Below are 17,226 nucleotides of genomic sequence, written 5' to 3'. Positions count from 1 at the left end.
CTTCAGGCCTTAGAGGAGAAAGCAAGAAGACCTAGCCTGGAGCTCAAGCGTCTACCATCTCCCACAGTTCAGACTTCTCCCCACAGCGAATCTTTCCGGGAAGGACGCTGTAATGGCGTATTATGCCTTTATAGGATTTCCTCACGGTGGCAGTCGTGCTTCACATTTTCAAGAAATCCCTATCTTGGAGTCCTTTTCTCCCGCCCTTCCTGTCTGAAAAAACGCCACCCAGAGACAAAGGCGCCACCTAATATAGCTGCCTGGAGATTTGTCCAGTTTGGTGCAACCTGGTCTTACTGTTGAATTTTCGCTTTTTTTTTTTCTTTTTCCCATCTCTAAACAAAATGAGGCCTAAACCACCCATGCTCATCAAGAATCTTGTTCTTTCAGAAATTAAATATACTGCTCATTGAGTCTATCTGGGTATGATTTACCTCACACAGTTACAGGTCCTGGAAGTTGCATGGCGTAGTGTCTCCTTCAGGTGATAAATTGGGTGGATGAAGGTACAACAACGAAGATAGATATCAGATGAATAGATAACCAATGCAAGAAATTTGAAACATGCTAAGTGAAAGAAGGAAAACGAAAAAGGCCACTTACTCTGATAATCAGTAGTGAGGGAAAGCAGATGAGTGTTTGCCGGGGGCTGGGCAGAGAGTAGAACGGGGAATGACAACTTTATGCGTCCCGGGTTTTATTTTGTGGTAATGAAAATGATTTGCCACTAGATAGTGGTAATGCTTGCAGTGCATTGTGAATATACTAAATGCCACTCAATTTCACACATTTTAATGATTAATTTTTTGTTTTATGAATTTTACAAATTCAGTTTTTCATTATTTCCATGAATAATTAATTATATTTGAAAAATATTCAAGTTTTTAGTGAAGAAAACTTGTTTTTTTTTTTTTTTTTTTTTGAGGCGGAGTCTTGCTCTGTCGCCCAGGCTGGAGAGCAGTGGCCGGATCTCAGCTCACTGCAAGTTCCGCCTCCCGGGTTCCCGCCATTCTCCTGCCTCAGCCTCCCAAGTAGCTGGGACTACAGGCGCCCGCCTCGTCACCCGGCTAGTTTTTTGTATTTTTAGTAGAGACGGGGTTTCACTGTGTTCGCCAGGATGGTCTCGATCTCCTGACCTCGTGATCCACCCGTCTCGGCCTCCCAAAGTGCTGGGATTACAGGCTTGAGCCACCGCGCCCGGCGAAAACTTGTTTTAACAGATGTACTACAAGGCAACCAGGCTCGGTGCCTCATGCCTGTAATACTAGCACTTCGGGAGGTCGAGTTGGGTGCATCCTTTGAGGCCAGGAGTTCGAGATCAGCCTGATCAACGTAGCGAAACCCCATACCTAAAATTTAGAAAAAAAAAAGAAGAAGAAGAAAGAAAAAGAACCAGTTACACTACAGGGGTATTTGAACATTAGTTTATAAAGTTCATATTATATGTGCAAAGGGAAAATTTATTATTTCTTCTCACTGTAATTGACCTATCATATGTTTTCTGCTTTATAATTTCTTAAAGTTCTAGAGTAAAATATGAAAAAAATTCAAACACTTGAAAGTAAATATTGACGTAGATATATTCAAAGAGTATAAGGTGATGCTGAAGATTTTGTAGAAAATTTCTAACAATATGAATTCAAGGCCGGGCGCGGTGGCTCAAGCCTGTAATCCCAGCACTTTGGGAGGCCGAGACGGGCGGATCACGAGGTCAGGAGATCGAGACTATCCTGGCTAACACGGTGAAACCCCGTCTCTACTAAAAAATACAAAAAACTAGCCGGGCGTGGTGGTGGGCGCCTGTAGTCCCAGCTACTCGGGAGGCTGAGGCAGGAGAATGGCATGAACCCGGGAGGCGGAGCTTGCAGTGAGCTGAGATCCCCCCACAGTACTCCAGCCCGGGCGACAGAGCGAGACTCCGCCTCAAAAACAAAAAAAAAAATATGAATTCAATTATATTTAGAGTAAACTGTGTCGAGTGTGTGTGTATCTGTCTGTAGATATATTACAAAATTTTAAATGCTATCTATCTATCTGTCTATCTATCTATATATGTTTTTTAGACAGTGTCTCACTCTGTTGTCCAGGCTGGAGTGCAATGGCATGATCATGGTTCACTGCAGCATCAACCTCCCTGGGCTCCGGTGGTCCTCCTACCTCCACTACCTAAGTAGCTTGGGTTTCCATTGCAAGCCACCATGCCCGGCTATTTTTTGTAGAGACAGGGTCTCACTACATTGCCAGGACTAGTTTTGAACTCCTGGGCTCAAGCTATCCACCTCCTTGGCCTCCCAAAGTGCTGGGATTACAGTTGTGAGCCACTGTACCCTGCCAATGCTATATATTTTTAATCCTGATAGGTGTTATAGTGTGTATATGTTTGAAGATGGTATTTTTGGCCAACAAATCATGTCTTTAATTTATCATTATATAAACAGAGACACTAATGAAGCATTTTAGCGACATGTGAGTTGTGTGAATGCATCCATCTTGTAGTTTTCTTAGTTCACACATCAAGTTGACTGAATGTGAGAGATGCCTATTTCAACTATCATTTACTGAATTTTTTTGTCTTTCAAGATTTCAAAGATCAAATTTTAAGGAAATAATTAGGAATACAAATTCGAGAAGAATTAAAAATTTCAGTTTTCAGAGGTATAAGTGTACATAATACATATGTTTATATTGTATATAAATATGTATTTATGTTTATATGTGCATAAATATATTATGCTAGAAAGTGCAAATTGACTACTTTTTTTTTGTTTGTTTTGAGATGGAGTCTCACTCTGTGGCAGAGGCTAGAGTGCAGAGACACAGTCTCTGCTCACTACAACCTCTGCCTCCCCTGTTCAAGCGATTCTACTGCCTCAGCCTCCTGAGTAGCTGGGATTACAGGTGCCTACCACCACGCCCAGCTAATTTTTGTATCTTTAGTAGAATCAGGTTTCACCATGTTGGCCAGGCTGGTCTCTAACTCCTGACCTTGTGATCCACCCGCCTCGGCCTCCCAAAGTGCTGGGATTACAGGCGTGAGCCACCGCAACCGGCCAAGTACTTATGTTTTCATGAATAGTCCAATCAAGAAGTTCTCTGCAAATATTTTATTGTCTAAAATTTAGATATTGCAAATTTTTTATGAGAATATGAAAAACTCCTCAGGAATCACATGTGAAACTTTCTTCAACCTTACGTATAGCTAAATTCAACTAAAATGTTAGTTTATTGTTGTGCTTTTTTTTTTTATACTTTAAGTTCTAGGGTACATGTGCACAACGTGCAGGTTTGTTACATAGGTATACATGTGCCATGTTGGTGTGTTGCACCCATTAACTCGTCATTTACATTAGGTATAAACTGTATAGATTGAACTTTGTCTCTGTGTTGAAAAAATGGGAGTAAATATGGAACTGTTGGTGTGTTTGTTTGTTTTTGAGACAGAGTCTCGCTCTGTTGCCCAGGCTGGAATGCAGTTGTTTGATCTCAGCTCACTGCAACCTCCGCCTACTGGGTTCAAGCAATTCTCCTGCTTCAGCCTTCCGAGTAGCTGGAACTACAGGCATGCGCCACGATGCCTGGCTAAATTTTTGTATTTTTAGTAGATATGGGGTTTCACCATGCTGGTCAGGCCGGTCTCGAACTCCTGACCTTGTGATCTGCCCGCCTCAGCCTCCCAAAGTGCTGGGATTACAGGTGTGAGCCACCACATCTGGCCCATAATATGGAACTGTTTATCAGTGTTTAATACACAATGTTATGGCATTGCTTTTCTCTTGATCAGCATATGGTTATTTTTATCTTCTTTGCAAGTTCCACGGCTTTGTTAATAATGAGAAAATATAGGACTGCTTCCTAACTGAAAAACAATAAGACACATACAAAACAAAGTCACAGAACACAGTCGTAAGTCACAGCCTTTTAATGACACTGGAAAATATTTCTGTTCCAATGTTAAATAATGAAACCATGAGACAAAATCCTGTGATCCATCTGATTAGCATTTATAGTCATTTGTGTATTTGTGTCCATTCAAATAGGGCTGTGTGTGTCTTGTCAGGCTGGAGAGCTCTCCATACCCTTATGTTAGAGCTCCACTACATATCGGCTGCCCCCTCAACATGTAAGGCCTACTGCCTAGGTCAGATATGGAGTAGAACTGCCCGGGAACCTGGGTAGGGAGTCAGGACAAGAACCACATGACCTGGTGCCTAGATTTGCTCTTCTCCAACACCTTAACGGTAAGCTTTTTTTCTCTTCTCTCCTTAGGCATGGATCACTAAGGTCTGTTCCCAATATGAGAAGACTATTTGACATCATAATAAAACACTGCAGATATGATGCTGAGTGAAAAAGAGTAGAAATGTGAAGACTTGGTTGTGCAGAAACTGAGTTCTTAAAGAGAGGAGATATTTTATGAGGGTGAGTGGATAGCCTCTCAGTTTAATAGCCAATGGAAACCAAAAGCAAATGACTAAGAGTGGAATATGTTTACACAAATTGAGCAAAATGTTAGGTAGTCATAGTTTCTGGTGTCTTTGTATCTTCATGGCCTTTTTATTGAAGCATGTAGTAATGTATCTGTAAACACTCAAACAAAAAGCTGATAGTGTCTACTTTTCTAAGGCAATATTCCTGAGGCCCTATTTTAAGATTTACCTTTATTTATATTGAAGGCGTGAAATGTTGACATATAAACTTAGTACTGTTGACATTCTAATGATTTCACGCATCTGAAAGATTCGGTAAAATACACACTTGGTCTTATCCACACCACGATGTGCACAGTAATCCACTTTTAACACATTTATTTTTTGCATGAAATTAACAATGTATGTACATATTGAAAGATATGCATGGAAATAATCCAAAAGTTCATGAATCGCCTTGACAAGTTGTATGGTAGCAGTTTTCTTCATTATTAATACATGGATTTTTCTTAATCTTTGTCAAGCATTATGCTTTGATTTACCAGGTGGAGAGTACTGTAATCCTTATACCTAAAAGACAAATTATAAAACTCTCAGAGACACACACAAACACAAACACGAACACACATACCCCATAAACTCTCAGGAAATATTTGAAGAATATGTAATGACATAGTGACATGCTGTGTTTTGATGTTAAATGATGAGTCCATGAGATGAAACTCTGAGCCACGTTGACAGGAATTAAACATAGGTACTATGAGTGTCATGTCATTTGGACTATATATGGTATGTGGTAGTGAGCGTAACCTGGTTTCTCCTCTAAAGACTCATGTGAAATTGTTGCCTACAATGCACTACAGAAGGCTGTTAGAATACGAAGAACTCCCTGGATGTCTGATCAGGGAGCAAGGTCCAAGACCTCTGGGATGTTTTTTGTTTTGTTGTGTTTTGTTTTGTTTTTTGAGACCAGTCTTGCTCTGTCACCCAGGCTGGAGCGCAGTGGCGCGATCTTGGCTAACCCCAACCTCCCTCTCCTGGGTTCAAACAATTTTCTGACCTCAGACTCCCGAGTAGCTGAGATTACAGACGCCCGCCACCGTTCCCAGCTAATTTTTGCATTTTTAGTAGAAACGGGGTTTCAGGGGTTTCACCACGTAGGCCAGGCTGGTCTCCAACTCCTGACCTCAGTCATTCTGCCGGCCTTGGCCTCCTAAAGTGCTGGAATTACAGGCCTGAGCCACCGCACCCTCCCCCCTGGGATTTTTAAATTGTTTACTGGGAAAGACATTTTCCATGCTTTCAGCCCTTTTCTCCTTTTTGTGTGTCTATCCACCGAATTTATCCCCTGAAAGAGACAGTTTGATGCCACGGAAATTACTGGTCCTGTAACTCTGAAGTAAATCAAACCCATACAGACTAGGTCATGAGGATATTTCATTCTTGAAAGAACAAGATCCCTGATGGAGGCAGGTGGTTTAGGCCTTGGTTTGATTTCAAGTGCAAAACAAAAAGTGCAGCGGTAAGACCAGCTGGCTCCAAACTGGGCAAAACAGAAGGCATTCATGTTTGGTGGCGCTTTGTCTATGGGTGGCGTTTTTTCAGACAAGAAGGGCGGAAGACCTGGGCTCAAAGACAGGGCTTCTTGGCATAGCTGGAGCACTGCTGCCATCGCGAGGAAGTCGTTTAGTGAATCTCTACGCCGTTATTACAGCGTTCTCTGAGGACTACCTGTTGGGGAAGGACTGGTCTGTGGGGAAGTGGAAGAGGCTGGGGCTCCAGGCTGTGAGTCCTTGCCTTTTTGTCTGAGGCCTTAAAAGAGACATGGATATTGGCGATGTTTTGGTATAGAACCTGGAGAGTGAAGGTTCTAATAGCAAATCCTGTAAACTTCCCTTGGAATACCCTTGTTGATTTTGCACGGTACTTATGCTACCAGAGACCCAAAGACCCATAGCAAGATGCCAACACGTGAAAGCCTGCTGACTCTTGCTCCAAGGGGCGATTACATGAGACAGATGTCCCCAAGAGCCTCCATTTGTGTTTGAGTGGGTTCCTGCAGTCCTGCCCACCCTAGGAACCGAAGCCCCGCCCCACGACTTCCCGTGCCCGGACCGCCTGGCAGCTGCTGCTTCATTCCAAGTCCCTCACTCTCCAGGTTCTACACCGAGATATCGCCAATGTCCAGGTTTCTCTTCAGGAGTTCCAGGAGAAGCCAAGAAGACCTAGCCTGGAGCCCAAACCTCTTCCACCTTCGCACAGCTCAGACCTTCCCCTATAGCCAGGTTTTCCCGAAAGAAGCTATAATGGCGTATTGAGTCTTTAAACCATTTCCTCACGGTGGCAGTAGTACTCCATATTTTCAAGGAAGCCCTATCTTGGAGCCCTTTTCTCCCGCCCTTCCTGTCTGAAAAAACGCCACCCAGAGACGAAGGCGCCACCCAACATGGCTGCCTGGAGATTTGTCCAGTTTGGTGCAACCTGGTCTTACTGTTGAATTTTTCCTTTTTTTACTCCGTGTGAAAACAAAATGAGACCTAAACCACCCAGGTTCATCAGGAATCTTGTTCTTTCAGAAATTAAATACACTCCTCACTGAGTCTATCTGGGTATGATTTACTTCACACAGTTACAGGTCCAGCAAGTTTCATGGCATACAATTGTCTCCTTAAGGTGATAAATTGTGTGGATGCAGGTACAACAAAGATAGATATCAAAGAGATAGATGACCAATGCATGAAATTTGAAACACGCTAAGTGAAAGAAGGAAGTTGAAAAGGGCCACTTATTGTTATGATCAGTAGTGAGGGGAAGCAGATGAGTGTTTGTCAGGGACTGGGCAGAGAGAGAGCCCAATGCGGAATGACTGCTTAACGGGTCCGGGGTTTTCTTTTGTGGTGATGAAAATGATTTGCCACTATGTAGTGGTAATGCTTGGACGGCATCTTGAATGTACTAGTTGCCACTCAATTTCACACATTTTAATGGTTAATTTTATGTTACATGAATTTTACAAACTCAGTTTTAAGAAGTGCCAATACTTTTAAACCTATCATTATAATTATCTTAGAAAAGTGCTCAAATTATCAGTGAAGAAAACTTGTTTAGAACAGTAATACTACTAGGTGGCGGGGCATGACACCTCATGCCTATAATCCTAGCACTTTTGGAGTCCAAGATGGGAGGATCGCTTGAGGTCAGGAGTTCGAAGTCAGCCTTATCAACATAGCGAAATCTCGTATCTAAAATAAAAAAATAAAAAACCACCGGGCATGGTGGCTCACGCCTGTAATCCCAGCACTTTGGGAGGCCGAGGTGGGCGGATCACGAGGTCAGGAGATCCAGACCATCCTGGTTAGCACCGTGAAACCCTGTCTTTACTAAAAATACAAAAAAAAAAAAAAAAAAAAATTAGCTGGGCATGGTGGTGGGAGCCTGTAGTCCCAGGTACTCAGAAAGCTTGCAGTGAGCCGGGATCACTTCACTGCACTGCAGCCTGGGCGACAGAGCGAGACCCCATCTGAAAAAAACCAAACCAAACCAAAACATAGCAAAACAAACAAAAAAAAGTTATACTACAGAGGAAATTGAACATTAGTTTTAAAAAGTCCATATTATATGTGCATAGGGAAAAGTGATTATTTCTTCTCACTATGTTTGACCTACCGTATGTCTTCTGCTTTATAATTTCTTAAAGTTCTTGTAGAGTAAAATATAAAACAACTTCAAGCACTCAAAAGTATATATTGATGTAGATATATTTATTCAAAGAGCATAAGGTGATACTGCAGACTTTGTACAAATTTCAAACATTATGCATCCAATTATATTTAAAGTAAACTGTGTCAAGTGTGTGTGTATTTATATCTGTCTGGAGATATATTACAAAATTTTAAATGCCATATATCTATACACATATACACACACACACACACACACACACACATATATATATATGAGACTTTCTCACTGTTGCCTAGGCTGGAGTGCAGTGGCATGATCATGGATCAATGCAGCATCAGTCTCCCTGGGATCAGGTGATCTTGCCAACTCTGCCTCCTATACCTACCTGGGGCTTCTGTTGTACCCCACCATGCCCGGTTATTTTTTGTATTTTTTGTAGACACAGGGTCTACTTACATTGCCAGGGCTGGTATTGAACTTCTGAGCTCAAGCTGCCTACCTGCCTCGGCCTCCTAAAGTGCTGGAATTACAGTTGTGAGCCACCGCGCCCAGCCAAAGCTATAAATTTTTAATCATGGTAGATGTTATACTGAGTATATCTTTGAAGATGGCATTTTTGGTGAACAAATTCACATTTTTAATGCATTGTTATACAAACAGAGACAGTAATGAAGCGTTCTAGCTGCATGTGAGTTTTGTGAATGCATCCATCTTACAGTTTTCTTAGGTTACACATCTAGGTGACTGAATGTGAGAGATGCCTGTTTCAACTATCATTTATTAAATTTTTTATCCTTCTTTTGAGATTTTAGAGATAAAATTTTAAGGTAAGGATTAGCAATAAAATTTGGAGAATAATTAAAAATTCTTATTTTCATAGGTATAAGTATGTAAAATACATGTTTATACTGTTTATAAATATGTATTTCTATGTTTATGTATGTACAAATATACGTATATTAGATTTAAAAGTCCAAGTTGAAAACTTATGTTTTGATCAATAGTCCAAAGAAGATGTTCTTGGCAAATATTTTATTGTAAAAAATTCAGATATTGCAAATTTTTATGAGAATATCAAGAACTCCTCAGGAATCAGATGTGAAAATTTTAATCTTCATCATTATGTATGGCTAAATTCAAGTAAAATGTCAATTTACTGTGGTGGTTGACTGTGTATACAGAACTTTTTATCTATGTACTGAAAAAATAGGAGTAAATATAGAAACGGTTATCAGTGTTTAATACGCAGTTTTATGATGTCGCATTTCTCTTCATCAGCAGTTGGTTACTTTTCACTTTGCAAATTCCATGTCTTCGTTACTAATGAGAAAATACAGGACTGATTCCTAACTTAAAAGCAGTAAGACATATACACAACAAAGACGTAGGACACAGTTGTAAGTCATAGCCTTGTAATGACACTGGAAAATATTTCTGTTCCAATGTTAAATGATGAAACTATGAGATAAAATCCTGTGATCCATCTGATTGGGATTTATAGTCATTCCTGTATTTGTGTCCATTCAACTAGGGTTGTGTGTCTTTTCAGGATTGAGAGCTATCTGAGCCCTTATGTTAGAGCCCCAATAAATAGCCACCGCTCCCTCAACATATAAGGCCTAATGACTAGGTTAGAATATGGAGTAAAACTCCCAGGGAACCTGGAGAGGGAGTCAGGACAAGAACCACGTGGCCTGGTGCCTAGATTTGCTCTTCTCCAAGACCTTAGGGGTAAGCTTTTTTTTTTTTTTTTTTTCCTTCTCTCCTTAGGCATGGAAATCTAAGGTCTTTCCAGAATACCACAAGACTACTTGATATCATAATAAAACACCGTAGATATGATGCTGAGTGAGTAAGAGTAGAAATGGGAAGACCTGGTTGTGCAGAAACTAAGTTCTTAAAAGGAGGAGATGCTTGATGAGGGTGAGTGGATTACATCTCAGTTTAATAGCCAATGGAAACTAAAAGCAAATGGATGAGTGGAATATGTTTACACAAATTGAGCAAAATGTTGGGGAGCCATAGTTTCTGGCGTCTTTGTCTCTTCATGGCCTTTTTTTTTAGAAACATGTAGTGATGTATCTGTAAAAATTCCACAAAAAACTGATAGTGTCTACTTTACTAAAGGAATATTCCTGAGGCCCTATATTAAGATTTACCTTTATTTATATTGAATGCGTGAAATGTTGAGATACAGGACTTAGTACTGGGCCAGGCAAGGTGGCTCTCGCCTGTAATCCCAGGACTTTGGGAGGCCGAGGCAGGTGGATCACGAGGTCGGGAGTTCGAGACCAGCCTGACGAACATGGTGAAACTCCATGGGCGTGGTGGCACACGTCTGTAATCCCAGCTACTCAGGATGCTGAGGCAGGAGAATTCCTTGAACCCGGGATGCAGACCTTGCAGTGAGCTGAGATCCCACCACTGCGTGCCAGCCTGGGCCGCAGAGCAAGACTCTGTCTCCAAAAAAAAAAAAAAAGGACTTAGTACTGGTGACATTCTAATAAAATCACTCTCCTCAAATGTTTGTTAAAATACACACTTGGGGTGGCTGGGTGCGGTGGCTCAGGCCTGTAATCCCAGCACTTTGGGAGGCCGAGGCGGGCAGATCAGGAGATCCAGACCATCCTGGCTAACACGGTGAAAACCTGTCTCTACTAAAAAAAAAAAATACAAAAAATTAGCCGGACGTGGTGGCGGGCGCCTGTAGTCCCAGCTATGTGGGAGGCTGAGGCAGGAGAATGGCATAAACCCGGGAGGCGGAGCTTGCAGTGAATGGAGATGCGCCACTGCACTCCAGCCTGGGTGACAGAGCGAGACTCCGTCTCAAAAACAAAAACAAAAAAAGAAACACACACTTGGTGTGATCCAAATCACAGTGTACACAGTAATCCACTTTTAATACAGAACAAGATTCCTGATGAGAGCGGGTGGTTTAGACCTTGGTTAGATTTGAACTGGAAACCGAAAGAAAAAGCTCAGCGGTAAGACCAGCTGGCTGCAAACTGGGCTAAATATAAGGTACCCATTCTGCAGGGCCTTTGTCTACAGGTGGCATTTTTTCAGACAGGAGGGGCGGAAAAAGAGGGCTCTGGAAAAGGGCTTCTTTGCACATCTGAAGCCCTACTGCCATCGCGAGGATGTTGTTTATCAAATCTCTAAGCCATTATGACAGTGTTCTCCTGAGGACTACCTGTTGGGGAAGTTCTCCTCTGTGGGGAGGTGGAAGAGGCTTGCTCCATGCTGGGAATCCTAGCCTTCTCGTCTAAGGCCTTAAAGGACACCGGGACTTTGGCGGTGTCTTGGTATAGAACCTGGAGTGTGAAGGTTCTAATAACAAATCCTGTAAACTCCCCTGGGAATAAATCTGTTTGTGCGCGGTACTGGTGCTACCAGAGACCCAAAGACCCGTAGCAAGATGCTAGTACGAGAAAGCCTGCTGACTCTTGCTCCAAGGGACAGGAAGAAAAGACAGATGCTCACGAGAGCCTCCATGTGTGTTTGAATGGGTTCCTGCAGTCCTGCCCACACTTGGAGGAACCGAGGCCCCGCCCCACCTCTTCCTGTGCCAGGATCGCCTGGCAGCTGCTGGTTCACTCTAAGCCCCTCGCTCTCCAGGTTCTACACCAAGATACCACCAATATTAAGCCCTTTCTTCAGGCCATAGAGGAGAAAGCAAGAAGACCTAGCCTGGAGCCCAAGCATCTGCCACCTCCCACAGTTCAGACTTCCCCCACAGCAACTCTTTCCCGGAAGGACGCTGTAATGGCGTTTTTAAACGATTTCCTCACGGTGGCAGTAGTGCTCCACATTGTCAAGGAATCCCTATCTTGGAGCCCTTTTCTCCCGCCCTTCCTGTCTGAAAAAACGCCACTCAGAGACAAAGGCGCCACCCAACATGGCTGCCTGGAGATTTGTCCAGTTTGGTGCAACCTGGTCTTACTGTTGAATTTTTCCTTTTTTTTCCATCTGAACGCAAAATGAGGCCTAAACCACTCAAGCTTCTCAAGAATCCTGTTCTTTCAGAAATTAGATATACTCTTCACTGAATCTATATGGGTATGATTTACCTCACACAGTTACAGGTCCTGGAAGTTCCATGGTATCAAACTGTCTCTTTCAGATGATAAATTGGGTGGATGAAGGTACAAAAACAAAGACAGATATCTAACAGATAGATATCAAAGAGATAGAAAACCAATTCATGAAATTCGAAACTCTAAGTGAAAGAAGCAGGACTGAAGCAGGAGATGTAAAAGCAAAAAAAAAAGGAGAGAAAAACTAGTTCTCTGTGCTGGGCTGACTCACTCCAAGGTCCAGCAATAAGTAGGACTCTGTCAGGACTTTGATAGCACTCTCAGCAGAGCAGGGGCCCAGAAGAAATGGGCTTTAGAAGCAAGGATAAGAAAAGCAAGTTCTTTGGCCAGGCACGGTGGCTCACACCTGTAATCCCAGCAATTTGGGAGGCTGAGGCGGGTGGATCACCTGAGGTCAGGAGTTCAACACCAGCCTGGCCAACATGGTGAAACTCCATCTCTACTAAAAGTACAAAAATTAGCCAGGCATGTTGGCAGGCAGCTCTAATCCCAGCTACTTGGAAGGCGGAGGCAGGAGAGTCGCTTTAACCTGGGAGGAGGAGGCTGCAGTGAGCCGAGGTTGCACCATTGCACTCCAGCCTGGAGAACAAGGGTGAGACTTTATCTCAAAAAAAAAAAAAAAAAAAAAAAAAAAAAACAGAAAAGAAAAACAAGTTATTTTTATCAGTTTCCCTTTTGAAATTCTTTCCCCGTACCATTGTTCTTTGTTCTGCTCTCACAACTATTTTTATAACTATTTCTGCAAGCTTGTAAGGATTTTGTAAGTTCCTGTTTTCCAACTGTGCAGTTATGGCAAAGGCCACAAGACATGCCTGAGTTGTAAAACCTGTCACTGTTTGATAAACTGCCTTTGTTCTGCTTCTGTAACCTTGTTTACCTGCTTTACAGGTTTTGGGCCCTTTTCAGATATATGTATAAAAGTCAAACCCTGTCTTGGTTCAGGGCTCAGCCTTTGGACGTTAATCTGCTGAGTTGGTGACCACCTAGTAAAATCCTCCTATTCCACCCGTTGGTCTCTCTGGTCTCCTGATTCTGGCAACAAGACCAACAAGGCCACTTGTTGTGATGATCAGTAGTGAGGGAAATCAGATGAGTGTTTGCCAGGGACTGGGCAGAGAGTGGAATGGGGAATGGCTAACTGATGGGTCTAGGATTTTCTTTTGTGGTAATGAAAATGATTTGCCACTACATAGTGGTAATGCTTGCACTGCATTGTGAATGTCCTAAATGCCACTGAATTTAATACATTTTAATGGTTAATTTTATGTTACATGAAGTTTACAAACTCAGTTTTAAAAAGTGCCAATACTTTTAAAGCTATCGTTATTTCCATGAATTATTAATTATATTTCAAAAATACTCCAGTTATCAGTGAAAAAAACCTTGTTTTAACAGTTATGGTACATGGTGGCCAGTCAAGGTGCCTCATGCCTGTAATCCTAGCACTTTGGGAGTCCAAGATGGGAGGATCGCTTGAGGCCAGAAGTTCGAGATCAGCCTAGTCAACAGAGTGAAACCCCATATCTAAAATTAAAAATACAAAACAACAACAACAATAACAACAACAAGTTATATTACAGGGGAATATGAACATTAGTTTATAAAAGTCCATATTATATATGTATAGGGAACAGATCATATTACCTAGCACAAACATTTTAAAAGTGATTATTTCTTCTCACTATGTTTGACCTACCACAAGTTTTCTACTTTATAATTTCTTACAGTTCTTCTAGAGTAAAATATAAAAAAATTCAAGTACTCAAAAGTATGTATTGATGTAGATATATTCAAAGAGTATAAGGTGATGGTGAATATATATGTGTGTGTATATGTATATACACACATATATGTACATATACATATATATGTATATACACATATATGTATATGTGTATATATATGTTTTAGACAGCATCTTACTCTGTTGCCCAGGGTGGAGTGCAGAAGCATGATCATGGCTCACTGCAGCATCAACCTCCATGGGCTCAGGTGATCCTCCCATTTCCGCCTCCTACGTAGCTAGGGCTTCTGTTGTAGGTCACCATGCCTGGCTATTTTTTGTATTTTTCGTAGAGATGGGGTCTCTCTGCATTGTCAGAGCTGGACTTGAACTCCTATGCTCAAGCTATCCACCTACCTAGGCCTCCCAAAGTGCTGGAATTACAGTTGTTAGCCACCATGCCCAGCCAATGCCATATATTTTTAATCGTGGTAGGTGTTATAGTGAGTATATGTTTGAAGATGTTATTTTTGGCCAGTAAATTCATATATTTAATTCATCATTATATAAACAGAGACACTAATGAAGCGCTCTAGCTGCATGTAAGTTTTGTGAATGCATCCATCTTACAGTTTTCTCAGGTTACACATCTAGGTGACTGAATGTGTAAGATGCCTATTTCAACTACCATTTACCGAATTTTGTTATCTTTCTTTTGAATTTTTTTTTTTTTTTTTTTTTTTTTGTGAGACGGAGTCTCGCTTTGTCACCAGGCTGGAGTGCAGTGGCACAATCTCGGCTCACTGTAACCTCTGCCTCCTGGGTTCAAGTGATTCTCCTGCCTCAGTCTCCCGAGTAGCTGGGACTATAGGCATGCACCACCATGCCCGGCTAATTTTTTTGTATTTTTAGTAGAGACAGGGTTTCAAGAGGTTGATCTCAATCTCTTGACCTTGTGATCCACCCACCTCAGCCTCCCAAAGTGCTGGGATTACAGGTGTGAGCCACTGCGCCCAGCCTGAAATTTTAAAGATAATGCTTTGTGCTAAGAACTAGGAATACAAATTTGAGAAGTATTAAAAATCCTGATTTTCAGAGGTATAAATATGTATAATACATATGTTTATGTTGTGTATAAATACGTATAATACATGTTTATGTTGTATATACATATGTATTTATGTTTATGTATGTATAAATACATATATATTTTCGATTTAAAGGTGCAAATTGAGATCTTATGTTTTGATGAATAGGCCAATCACAAGTTCTCTGCAAGTATTTTATTGTCTAAAATTCAGATATTGCAAATTTTTTATGAGAATATCAAAAACTCCTAAGGAATCAGTGGTAAAACTTTTAGTTCTTTAACCTTATATATAGCTAAATTGAAGTAAAATGTAAATTTATTGTCATGTTTGACTATATATATATAACTTTTTATTTGTATAGGAAAAAATTGGAGTAAATATGGAAATGGTTAATATTGTTTAATACACAGTTTTATTACATTGGTTTTCTCTGGATCTGCATACGGTTATTTTTATTTTTTTCCGTTTTTTTTTTTTTTTTTTTTGAGATGTAGTTTTGCTCTTGTTGCGCAGGCTGGAGTTCAATGGCGTGATCTCGGCTCACTGCAACTTCTGCCTCCCGGGTTCAAGTGATTGTCTTGCCTCAGCCTCCCGAGTAGCTGAGATTACAGGCATGTGCCACCACGCCCGGCTAATTTTGTATTTTTAGTAGAGATAGGGTTTCACCATGTTGGTCAGTCTGGTCTCGAACTCCCGACCTCAGGTGATCTGCCCTCCCAGGCCTCCCAAAGTGCTGAGATTACAGGCGTGAGCCACCGTGCTCAGCCCCCCTGCCCCTTTTTTTTTTCTTGAGAGGGAGTCTCACTCTGTTGTCAGGCTGGAGTGCAATGGCACGATCTTGGCTCACTGCAACCTTCACCTCCCAGGTTCAAGTGATCCTCCTGCTTCAGCCTTCCGAGTAGCTGGGACTATAGGTGCGCACCACCAGGCCCAGCTAATTTTTGTGTTTTTAGTAGAGACGGGTTTTTACCACGTTGGGAGGATGGTCTCAATCTCTTGACCTTGTGATCCGCCTGCCTCCGCCTCCCAAAGGGTTTTTTTTTAACTTCATTGCAAATTCCATGTCTTCCTCACTAATAAGAAAGTATAGGACTGATTCCTAAGTGGAAAACAGTAAGACACATATACGACAAAGTCATAAGAGGCAGTCCTAAGTCATAGCTTTTTTTTTTTTTTTTTTGAGGCGGAATCTTGCTCTGTCACCCAGGCTGGAGTGCAGTGGCGAGATCTCCACCCACTGCAAGCTCCGCCTCCCGAGTTCATGCCATTCTCTTGCCTCAGCCTCCCAAGTAGCTGGGACTACAGGTGCCCGCCACCATGCCCGGCTAATTTTTTGTATTTTTAGTAGATATTTTCCTCTTGTTGCCCAAGGGACAACTCTTACTCCAAGGGACAGGAAGAAGAGACAGATGCCTGCAAGAGCCTCAATGTGTGTTTGAGTGAGTTCCTGCAGTCCTGCCCACATAGGAGGAATTGAGGCCCCGCCCCACGACAGGGTTTCACCATCTCAGTCAGACTCCTGACCTGGTGATCCGCCCGCCTTGGCCTCCCAAAGTGCTGGGACTACAGGTGTTAGCCACTGGGCCTGGCCATAGCTTTTTTTGTTTTGTTTTGAGACGGATGGAGTCTCACTTTGTTACCCATGGTGGAGTGCATTGGCACGATCTTGGCTCACTGCAACCTCTGCCTTGGGTTCAAGCGATTCTCCTGCCTCAGCTTCCCAAGTAGCTGGGATTACAGGCATGTACCACCATCCCTGGCTAATTTTTTTTTGTATTTTAGTAGAGACACGGTTTCACCGTGTTGGCCAGGCTTATCTCGACCTCCTGACCTCAAGTGATACACCCACCTTGGCCTCCCAAAGTGCTGGGATCACAGGTGTGAGCCACCACACCCAGCCAGTCATAGCCTTTTAATGACACTGGAAAATATTTCTGTTCCAATGTTAAATAATGAAACCATGAGACAAAATCCTGTGATCCATCTGATTAGCATTTATAGTCATTTGTTTGTGTCCATTCAAATAGGGCTGTGTGTGTCTTGTCAGATTTGAGAGCTATATGGGCACTTACGTTATAGCCCCACTAAACAGCAGCCTCCCCGTCAACATATAAGGCCTAATGACTAGGTCAGAACATGGAGTAAAACTCCCAGGGAACCTGGGGAGGGAATCAGGACAACAACCATGTGGCCCGGTGCCTAGA

At 42.1% G+C, this 17,226-nt stretch overlaps 1 long non-coding RNA gene across 1 annotated transcript in view; it reads left to right on the top strand.

The window, feature by feature from the left end:
- Window positions 1-17,226, top strand: part of LOC115898720 — a 79,117-nt gene that overhangs the window by 18,230 nt on the left and 43,661 nt on the right. The window contains exons 4-5 of the long non-coding RNA XR_004058408.1: window positions 4,267-4,419; window positions 9,882-10,034. This is a non-coding gene — a long non-coding RNA (uncharacterized LOC115898720). The remainder of the gene's footprint in view (window positions 1-4,266; window positions 4,420-9,881; window positions 10,035-17,226) is intronic.

Source organism: Rhinopithecus roxellana, chromosome 7 (genome assembly GCF_007565055.1).
Source record: "Rhinopithecus roxellana isolate Shanxi Qingling chromosome 7, ASM756505v1, whole genome shotgun sequence".
Taxonomy (NCBI): Eukaryota; Metazoa; Chordata; class Mammalia; order Primates; family Cercopithecidae; genus Rhinopithecus; species Rhinopithecus roxellana.
The sequence above is the reverse complement of the archived record's forward strand: the minus strand, read 5'-3'. Positions and strand labels throughout refer to the sequence as shown.